This window comes from Saccopteryx bilineata, chromosome 4 (genome assembly GCF_036850765.1).
Source record: "Saccopteryx bilineata isolate mSacBil1 chromosome 4, mSacBil1_pri_phased_curated, whole genome shotgun sequence".
Taxonomy (NCBI): domain Eukaryota; kingdom Metazoa; phylum Chordata; class Mammalia; order Chiroptera; family Emballonuridae; genus Saccopteryx; species Saccopteryx bilineata.
Window position 1 is genome coordinate 52,524,284 of NC_089493.1, and position 9,192 is coordinate 52,533,475.

Consider the following 9,192-nt stretch of genomic DNA (forward strand, 5'->3'; position numbering starts at 1 on the left):
CCCGGCACGCCCACCAGAGGGCGATGCTCTGCCCATCCTGGGCGTCGCCATGTTGCGACCAGAGCCACTCTAGTGCCTGAGGCAGAGGCCACAGAGCCATCCCCAGCACCCGGGCCATCTTTGCTCCAGTGGAGCCTTGGCTGCGGGAGGGGAAGAGAGAGATAGAGAGGAAGGCGCGGCGGAGGGGTGCAGAAGCAAATGGGCGCTTCTCCTGTGTGCCCTGGCCGGGAATCGAACCCGGGTCCTCCGCACGGTAGGCCGACACTCTACCGCTGAGCCAACCGGCCAGGGCCTTTGTGTTTTCTCTTAAATCACCAAATGAAAAAGGGTCTCTGCTAAAAGACCTATCAGCTTAGAGCAGAGAGCCAGCTGCCTGCCCTAAGGTGAAGAATTATAGGGCATTATTATCAGCAGGCAATATAGGTGACGGTGCATTTCAGAACTCTCCCCCTGCCCCCCCATAGGTGCTAGGGTTCCCCCCAGCCTGGGACTTACTTGCCTCCATTCTCTTACATCCTCTCCCTGAGTGATCTTATTCACCCTTGAGTCTCACCTAACTTTTATAAAATGACTTCCAAATCTAAGTGTCTAGCCACACTCGTCTCCAGAGCTCTATTCTATCCCCAAGACATGCCCAAACACATCGAAGGTGCTTAATAAGTGTTTGCAAGGTTAATGCATTAATAATTAGGAAATTGAGACCCAGAAAGATTAAGTGATACACCCACAATCTCATAACTGACGCGTGGCATCCTGACTTACATGGCAGGCTCTCAACCCAGTGCTCATTCAGCCGTTGGGTTAGGAGTTGCCAGGAAGCCTGACTTGCAGTGTTAGCACAGAAGGATTTATATGAAGATTGGTTTGAAGGCCAATTGCTAAAAATCATGCAACCTGGACCACAATCCTGCTGTTTCTGATGTGGATTCCATTTTTGGTTGCACTATATTTTTACTGCCCTCTAATAATTACTATGGCAAGACAGGGGCCGAAAGAATCAACGGAGCATGGTGCAGGATAACACACAGGCCTCCACCAGGGCTGACCTCACGATGAAGAGGATGACTATGACTTGCCTACAAGTATCTGAGGCTTGATGCCTGGTTAAGTGGTGGGAGACCTGCCTTGACTGGGTGCCAGGGGTCTGGAGCGTCTGACTCTATCAATGGACCTGCTCCCAACATGCATGATACATACAATTACATTCTCGGTTTCTTCATCTGTAAAATTAAGGGCTTAGACTGGCCGTGGGGATTGTAAATTTGTGACTCAGACACTACAAGTAGATTACTGAGTTCCATCCTGCCTTGGAATCCTCCTTTAAACTCTGCCATGGAGCTGTCATTCCTCTGGTGAAGCCTGTTTGCCTTTGTGCCTCTGCCTCTGGCTCTGATCTTCTAATTCTGTCCTAGAGACACATTCCTCTGGTCTTTGGGAATCCCCTAACTAGATACAAATGACTGCGGGAGAGTAACACCTCAAGTTCCTGTCAGCTTTAATCAACAGCTAAACTCCCAGAACCCGATCCTGCCAGGGCCACCCAGGAGGCCCAGGAAAGCAGCTAGGAGAGGAGGTGGTAGAGGGTAGGAAGTCCAGCACCCACTGGGACATCAGGACTCATGATACCACTTTCATTTGTGAGCCCATTGGGCCTGTTCCTGGAGCATCTATTGTGGGCACATTTGTGCAGGCTTCTTTGTAGAATAAATTCCAAAAAAAACCTGATGGGGGGGCCACACAGTGGATAAAGCATGTGTAGCCCCGAGGTCACTGGCTTTGGCTTATCAGCGTGGAGTCACTGGCTTGAGCAGGGGAATTGTCCTCACAATCCCAACAGTTGATGGCTGGAATAAGGGGATGCTGGCTTAGCCCTGGTCAAGGTAAGTATGAGAAGCAATCAATGCACAACTAAAGTGAAAGCAACTACAAGTTGATGCTTCTCACTCTCTCTCTCTTCCTTCCTGTCCTTCACTCTTTCTCTCTCTCTAAAAAAAAAAAAAGATGAAGAGGAAGGAAAAGAAGGAAAAAGGAGGGGAGAGGAAGGAGAGAAGGAGGAAGGAGAAAGAAGAAAGAAGAAAGAGGAAGAGAAAGAAGGAGGAGGAGGAGGAGGAGGAGGAGGAAGAGGAGAAGAAGAAGAAGAAGAAGAAGAAGGAGGAGGAGGAGGAGGAGGAGGAGGAGAGGGAGGAGAGGAGGAAGAGGAGGAAGAAGGAGAAGGAGGAGAAGTAGAAAAAGAAGAAGAAGGAGGAGGAGGAAAAGGAGGAGGAGAAGGAAGGAAGGAAGAAAGGAAGGAAGGGAGGAAGGAGGGAGGGAGGGAGGGAGGAAGGAGAAGAGGAAGAGGAGGAGGAGGAAAGGAAGGAAGGAAGGGAGGGAGGGAGGGAGGGAGGGAGGGAGGGAGGGAGAAAGGAAGGGGGGAGGGAGGGAGGAAGGGAGGGAGGGAAGGAGAGGAGGAGGAGGAAGAGGAGGAGGAGGAAGAGGAGGAGGAGGAAAGGAAGGAAGGAAGGAAGGAAGGAGGGAGGGAGGGAGGGAGGGAGGGAGGGAGAAAGGAAGAAGGGAGGGAGGGAGGAAGGGAGGGAGGGAAGGAGAGGAGGAGGAGGAGGAGGAGGAGGAGGAGGAGGAGGAGGAGGAGGAGGAGGAGACACAAGAGAAGAGCCTGGCTGCCTGCCCTTGGGCAGCACACAGTTTAATTTGGGAGCCAGAAAGTGAGTCCTGTCCCCACTGACTTGTATAAACAGAGCAGGAGCTCAACTATCTAATTAATGGATGCGTCACCAGGGTCCAGGACAGCACCTAGCACAAAGCAGTCTGTCAATACATATTTGAACGAATGAACGAGAAATGGACATATAGGCACTAACAAAGGAACACTCTATCCTTGAAGTGTAGCTGGGTAGCATGGACTCATATTTTCATGGTTCTCTCCTTCCTCCCCTCAGATTTTTCCAAGTGAGCCCACGTTGCCTTAACTTAATGTCTAAAACACACACAATTATACACTCCCCTCAAATTCAAGCCCCATTTTCCGTGGTTTTGTGGTGTGTAATGCCTTCATTAAGCACATTTTTACCATTGTTACTTGTTAAGCAGAGCCAGGCTGGTTTTAGGAGGAATGTGTTACCCGTACAATGCATCTGCTTGGGCTGCTCTAGAAAGTCTAAAATCCACTTGTAGAGTTGCACCATTGTGAAGTTGGGGGTCCCAGGCCCAGCATTCTATTTGGTTCAGGGCTAGGAACCAACCCTTCTGGGAAGCTTGCCCAGAGAGGTGAGTCAGCATCAGTAGTCAGTCCACAACTGGCCAGGTGTGGCAACTCCAAACATGAATATTAATTATGAGAGAGAACAACATGTTTTTGTTATTGTTTTAAAGACTTTATTCATTTTAGAGAAGAGAGAGAGAAAGAGAAGGGGGGAGAAGCAGGAAGCATCAACTCCCATATGTGCCTTGACCGGGCAAGCCCAGGGACTTGAACCGGTGACCTCAGCATTCTAGGTCAGCACTCCATCCACTGTGCCACCACGGGTCAGGCCGAGAACAACATGTTTTTATTTGGCTGTCCCTTCAAACTGGAACTGCAAAAGAAAGGTTGCTGAGTCCCCACACATCCTTGTGTGCACGTGTGTGCACATGGTGCATGTGTGCACGCTGAGCTGGCCACACCCCAGCACAGTGCTGCTTGAACTCAGCCCTCTCCTGGGAAGTGGGCACACCTCATTCAATTGAGAAGACGTGGGCTGAGCACTCATTATGTGCAAGGGCCCCTCACAGACTGCGTGACTCAGGAGGCAGAGCAAGTAGGCACTTGGGCCAACAGCACATCCACCCTCCCTCCCCTGCCCCATTCCCAGCCCAAGGAGAAAAGTTCAGTTTCCTTGCATTCATCCAGGGTTTGGCAATCAGAATCTCTAGAAGGAAGCTATTTTGAGTTTAGCACACATGAATGGGTGATACTTTTTCAGGTTTAGAATTGTTTTTGTTTGAATTTCCTATGAGGGGCCTGATCTCTCAAGGCATCTCAGGGCCTTCCCCCAGCTTGGTCCCAGTGGCAGTCCCTGTGGAAGTACGGAGATGAATCAGACAGTCCCAAGGCGTGGTCCACACAGTGAAAAAACCACAGCTTTCCAAGCTTGAGCCCGTCGGTTTAATGCTGGTCAAGAGGAGCAAGGGATCCCTGTGACCACACCGCCCAACACCACAGTTTCAGAGCCCTGGACAGCAGCCACAGGTAGTGCCTGTGGTCCTTAGAACCAACACAGTCACGTCCAGGGACTCGAGGTGGCATCCTAGAAACATTCTGTTGTAACCAGAATTTGCTGACCTGGGACTCAGGGACAAAGGGTTTTTTCTCGGCTCTGCTAGGAATTCTGCTGAGATCTTATGTCTGAGAGTCCTTTGCAAAGGCAGACCCCATGTTCCAGGGTTTGTGTTCAACTCCTGTGGCCACCTCAAGGGCATCAGAGAGACAGGCCCTCACCTATCAAATGATGTAATAAACACAGCCAAGAGAGATGGGAAAGCCTGTGAAAAGCTACATGGGCAGTAGGCAAGATACACTGCTTTTTTTTTTCTTTTGTATTTTTCTGAAGTTAAAAGCAGGGGGCAGAGAAACAGACTCCCGCATGTGCTCAACCAGGATCCACCCGGCACACCCACCAGGGGTTGATGCTCAGCCCCTCTGGGGCGTTGCTTCACTGTGGCTGGAGCCTTTCTAGTGCCTGAGGTGGAGGCCATGGAGCCATCCTCAGCACCCAGGCCAACTTTGCTCCAATGGAACCTTGGCTGCGGGAGGGGAAGAGAGAGACAGAGAGAGAGGAAGAAGAGGGGGAAAGGTGAAGAAGCAGATGGGCGCTTCTCCTGTGTGGCCTGCCCGGGAATTGAACCCAGGACTTCCACATGCCGGGCTGATGCTCTACCACTGAGCCAACCGGCCAGGGCTTGATACACTGCTTTTAGCATCATCTGTCTTTCCCAGCCCCCACCCAACTCCCTGCCTCCTGGGTAGTAATAAACAGCAGTGGTGGGCCAGGCACTGAACTAAGCGATGCCCATCCTCATTTACATCACAGCTCCTTAAAGCTTCCCCTGGCCCCAGAGCCTTCCTACTTTAGATCCAACTCAAGAAGTTGAAGGAATTTAGTTAAATGTGGGGGATGTGAACCAGGTGTTGATTCTAGCACCCATTTTACAAAAGGTCTGAGGACAAAGCAGAGCTCCCTCCTCTGCTCTTCCTCTCTCCTTAAGAGAGCCAGTGGGAAGCGCCCTCCCGAAGCGCAGAGGTTGCCTGTTCAATACATACAGGAAAAGATCAATGTTCCTCTCTCTCTCTCTCTCTCTCTCTCTCTCTCTCTCTTTTTCCTCCCCTTCCTCTTTCTCTAAAATCAATAAGTTAAAAATAAAAATTTTAAAAGAGGGAGCGAGCCGTTGGAGAGAGACAGAGGCCATGAAAGACAGAGTCCGCCCTTGGGGCTCACTCACCCTCTTCCCCAGACGGGCACAGGAGGGTCCTGCTTGTCCTCCAGTGGGACTCACTGACCGGGGACAGAAGTGTCCCAGGCTTGAGATGAAGCATGGGGTGCCCGAGACACTAGATTTTGGATCTTGCTGATGTGAGTCTAAAACTCCACTTTCTCATTCATTTTACCAGGTTAAACACAGTTCCAGTGTGAACTAATTTCCCCATCTCTGGGCTATGCTATGGCAAATAACTTACTCATGAGTAATGTGGCCATGTTTGTGCAGAGTTTATTTAGATAAGAAAAACAACCCCGGGCCTCATGGGAGGGGCTGCTCAGCAGGGCAGAGCCAACCCCATTTCCTGGGCCTGCCTGGGAGGGCCAGGCACTCCAGCTGCTTATAGGCCTGCTGCCCCCGGACATCTCTGGGCCCAGTTGCAGGGAATCAAGGTGAGGGAAGGGGTAGAGCTTGGGGGGACAGGAAGCTGAGAGTTGGATACCAAGTATAGCTCTGTTCCCCCATAATAGTGTGGCCTTGAGTGAGACATCTCCACCCCCTGAGTACTAGTTTCCTCTCTTTGAAAAGTGGTGGGTTTAGGGACAAAAATAATAGTATCCACTCCGCAGAGGGTTGTAGAGAATAAAAGAGACCATTTGAGGAAGAGCATCTTATAAACTACAGAGAGCAGGCACAGGTTAGTTATTGGGTTTTTATTATTGTTTTTTTTTGGGGGGGGTAGGTGAGAGAAGGGGAGATAGTGAGGCAAACTCCTGAATGTGCCCCAACTGAGCAACCCCATCTGGGGTTGATGCTAGCATACCAAGCTATTTTTAGTGCCGAGGCTGACAGGCTGGACTAACCAAGCCATCCTCAGTGCCTGGGGCCACACAAGAACCAATCAAGCCACTGGCTGAAGAAGGGAGAGAGGGAGGAAAGGGGGAGAGGGGAGAAACCAATAGTCACTTTTCCTGTGTGTGTTGACCAGGAATCAAACCTGAGACGTCCATACACCAGGCCGACACTCTCTACAGAACCACAGGCCAGGGCTACAGGTTAGTTATTAATTACTGTTTGGATGAAGGCCATGTTTTCAGGCCACACACACTAGTGGAATGTGGCACAATGCCAGAATTCAAAGCCCTGGATCCAAGTCCTTCCAGTCATGTGACCTTGAGCCTCTCCACCTCCCTGAGCCTCAGTATTCTCCCCTGTGGAGCGAGAACAGTCAGTCTTCCACCATGTAATTCTCAAAGACTGGCCTGGCTTGAAGAACAGCTAGATAGGAGAGCGGTTTGCAAATCGTAATACATACAAATGTGAGAGGACTACAGTGCCAAGTTATCTGAAAGGTTATTCATCTACCAACCCATCAACACATGTTTTGTGAGCCAGACACTGAGGATACAGAAATCAAGAGCCCAGCTGGAGAAGAGAGAAAGGAGGCTGCACGGGAATAGTCATGGAAATAGCTAGCGAGCAGCACGCAGTAGCTGCTTGGGCTACAGGGGAGTCACTCAGCTCCTCCCATTTGACACAGTCCTAGTTTACCTGGAACACTTTGTCAACAATGCCTTAACTCAGTCCCTTGTTTCCAAACATTTTATTTTTAAAGCAAAATCTATTTTTTTTTAAACAATGAGTTAAACAGAATGCCAGGTCATAAAACATGAAAGCAAATCTGCTCTGGCTAAAATGAGTGAGGGCCCAGAGCCAGGCTACCCAGCTCTCTCCCCAGCTCAGCTCCTCAGCAGCCCCGAGGCACTTCCTCCAAGTGCGGAGTCTCTCCAGCTCTGAGACTATATGGTGGGAGAGGCACACACACACACTCTCACACCAGGAGGCACCTGTGCATGTGTGCAGAGAAGCATTATTTGTGCTGCTGAACACTGGAAACAACCTAATTGTCCATCAGCAGAAGAAAGGTAAACAGATGGTGACCTATGTGTGCGGTGCATTGAGCTCTGGTCCCTGAAAGTGAATGGATGAGAGCTGCACCCATCAGCAGGCTTAATCTCATAAATGTACTATCGAGCACAGAAAAAACCAGGTTGGAGAATATGTTAGTATATTGCTATCCTATTCATGTTATTGTATATTATTTGTATAAAGTCTAGAGATATACAAAACAATAGTATGCATGTTTAATGACACATGTGCATGTAGTTAGAGCACAAAGATGTGCATGAGAAGTAATGATACTTCTGGGGGAAACATGGCAGAACTGCTTCATGACTTGGGGGCGGGAAAAGATTTCTTAAACAGGGCACGAAAACAACTAATCACAAAAATTTGTAACATTTAAAAATGGATAAATCGCCCTGGCTGGTTGGCTCAGCAGTAGAGCGTCGGCCTAGCGTGCGGAGGACCCGGGTTCGATTCCCGGCCAGGGCACACAGGAGAAGCACCCATTTGCTTCTCCACCCCTCCGCCGCGCTTTCCTCTCTGTCTCTCTCTTCCCCTCCCGCAGCCAAGGCTCCATTGGAGCAAAGATGGCCCGGGCGCTGGGGATGGCTCTGTGGCCTCTGCCCCAGGCGCTAGAGTGGCTCTGGTCGCAACATGGCGACGCCCAGGATGGGCAGAGCATCGCCCCCTGGTGGGCAGAGCATCGCCCCTGGTGGGCGTGCCAGGTGGATCCCGGTCGGGCGCATGCGGGAGTCTGTCTGACTGTCTCTCCCTGTTTCCAGCTTCAGAAAAATGAAAAAAAAAAAATAAATAAAAAAATAAAATAAATAAAAAAAATAAAAATGGATAAATCGGACTTCATTAAAATTAAGAACTATTCAGGAAAAAGACAGTGAAGAGATATTTAAAAGTAACACCGAAAGTCCAGAAAAGTTATTTGCATACAAATATCTAAGGAACTTATCCAAAATATAAAGCAAACTCCTACAAATTGATAAGAAAAAGATGATTTGTTGGTTTTATTTATTGAGTTGAGAGAGGAAGAGAGATGGAGAAACACTAACCTTTATGCCCTCATGGGTTGACCCCTGCACATGCCCTGGGGATAGAACCCACAGCCTTGGCATATCAGGACAATGCTATAACCAACTGAGCCACTTGGCCAGGGCTAACTTAATTTTTTGAACTTGAATGGACACTCTATTAAAAAGTCTACTAAGCATATAAAAAGGTACTTAACATCACGAATTATTGAGAAAATGCAAATCAAAGTATAATGCCACCCATTAGGGTGGCTAAAATTTTAAGGACCGACAACACCAAGTAGTACTGAGGATATGGATCAGCCGGAGTTCCCACACGTTGCTGGTGGGGATGTAAATCAGTGCAACCAATTTATAAAACTGGTTTGCAGCATATGCAAACATTCCCTAGAAACTCTATTCCTGGTTATACACCCAACAGAGACAAGTGAGTTAAGTACATGTACAAGAATGTTTATGTATTCACAATACTCTCAAACTAGAAATAACCCAAATGTCCATCATCAGTAGAATGGATAAATTATAGTATAGACACAATGGAACACTATGTATTCTTAAAAATGAACTGCTACACACAGCAGTCTTCTAGGTGAATTGTATAGTAGAAATAAACCAAATACAAAAGAGGATATTCTGTATATCATTCATATGAAGGCCCAAAGCTGCATTGTAGAGGTCAGACTAATGGTACTTTGGTGGGGGGGGGGGTGTTGACTGTGAGGGACATGAAGGAGCCTTCTGGAGTTCTAGAAATTTCCATATTGTGATCCAAATGCTAGTTATACTAGCATATTCA

General features: G+C 48.7%; 1 non-coding gene across 1 annotated transcript; it reads right to left on the reverse strand.

Moving 5' to 3' along the window:
• Positions 1–216: 216 nt before the first annotated feature.
• TRNAG-ACC (transfer RNA glycine (anticodon ACC)) lies at positions 217–292 on the reverse strand. Its single transcript has one exon. It is a non-coding gene; the product is annotated as a tRNA-Gly (tRNA).
• Between the last annotated feature and the right edge of the window lie 8,900 nt (positions 293–9,192).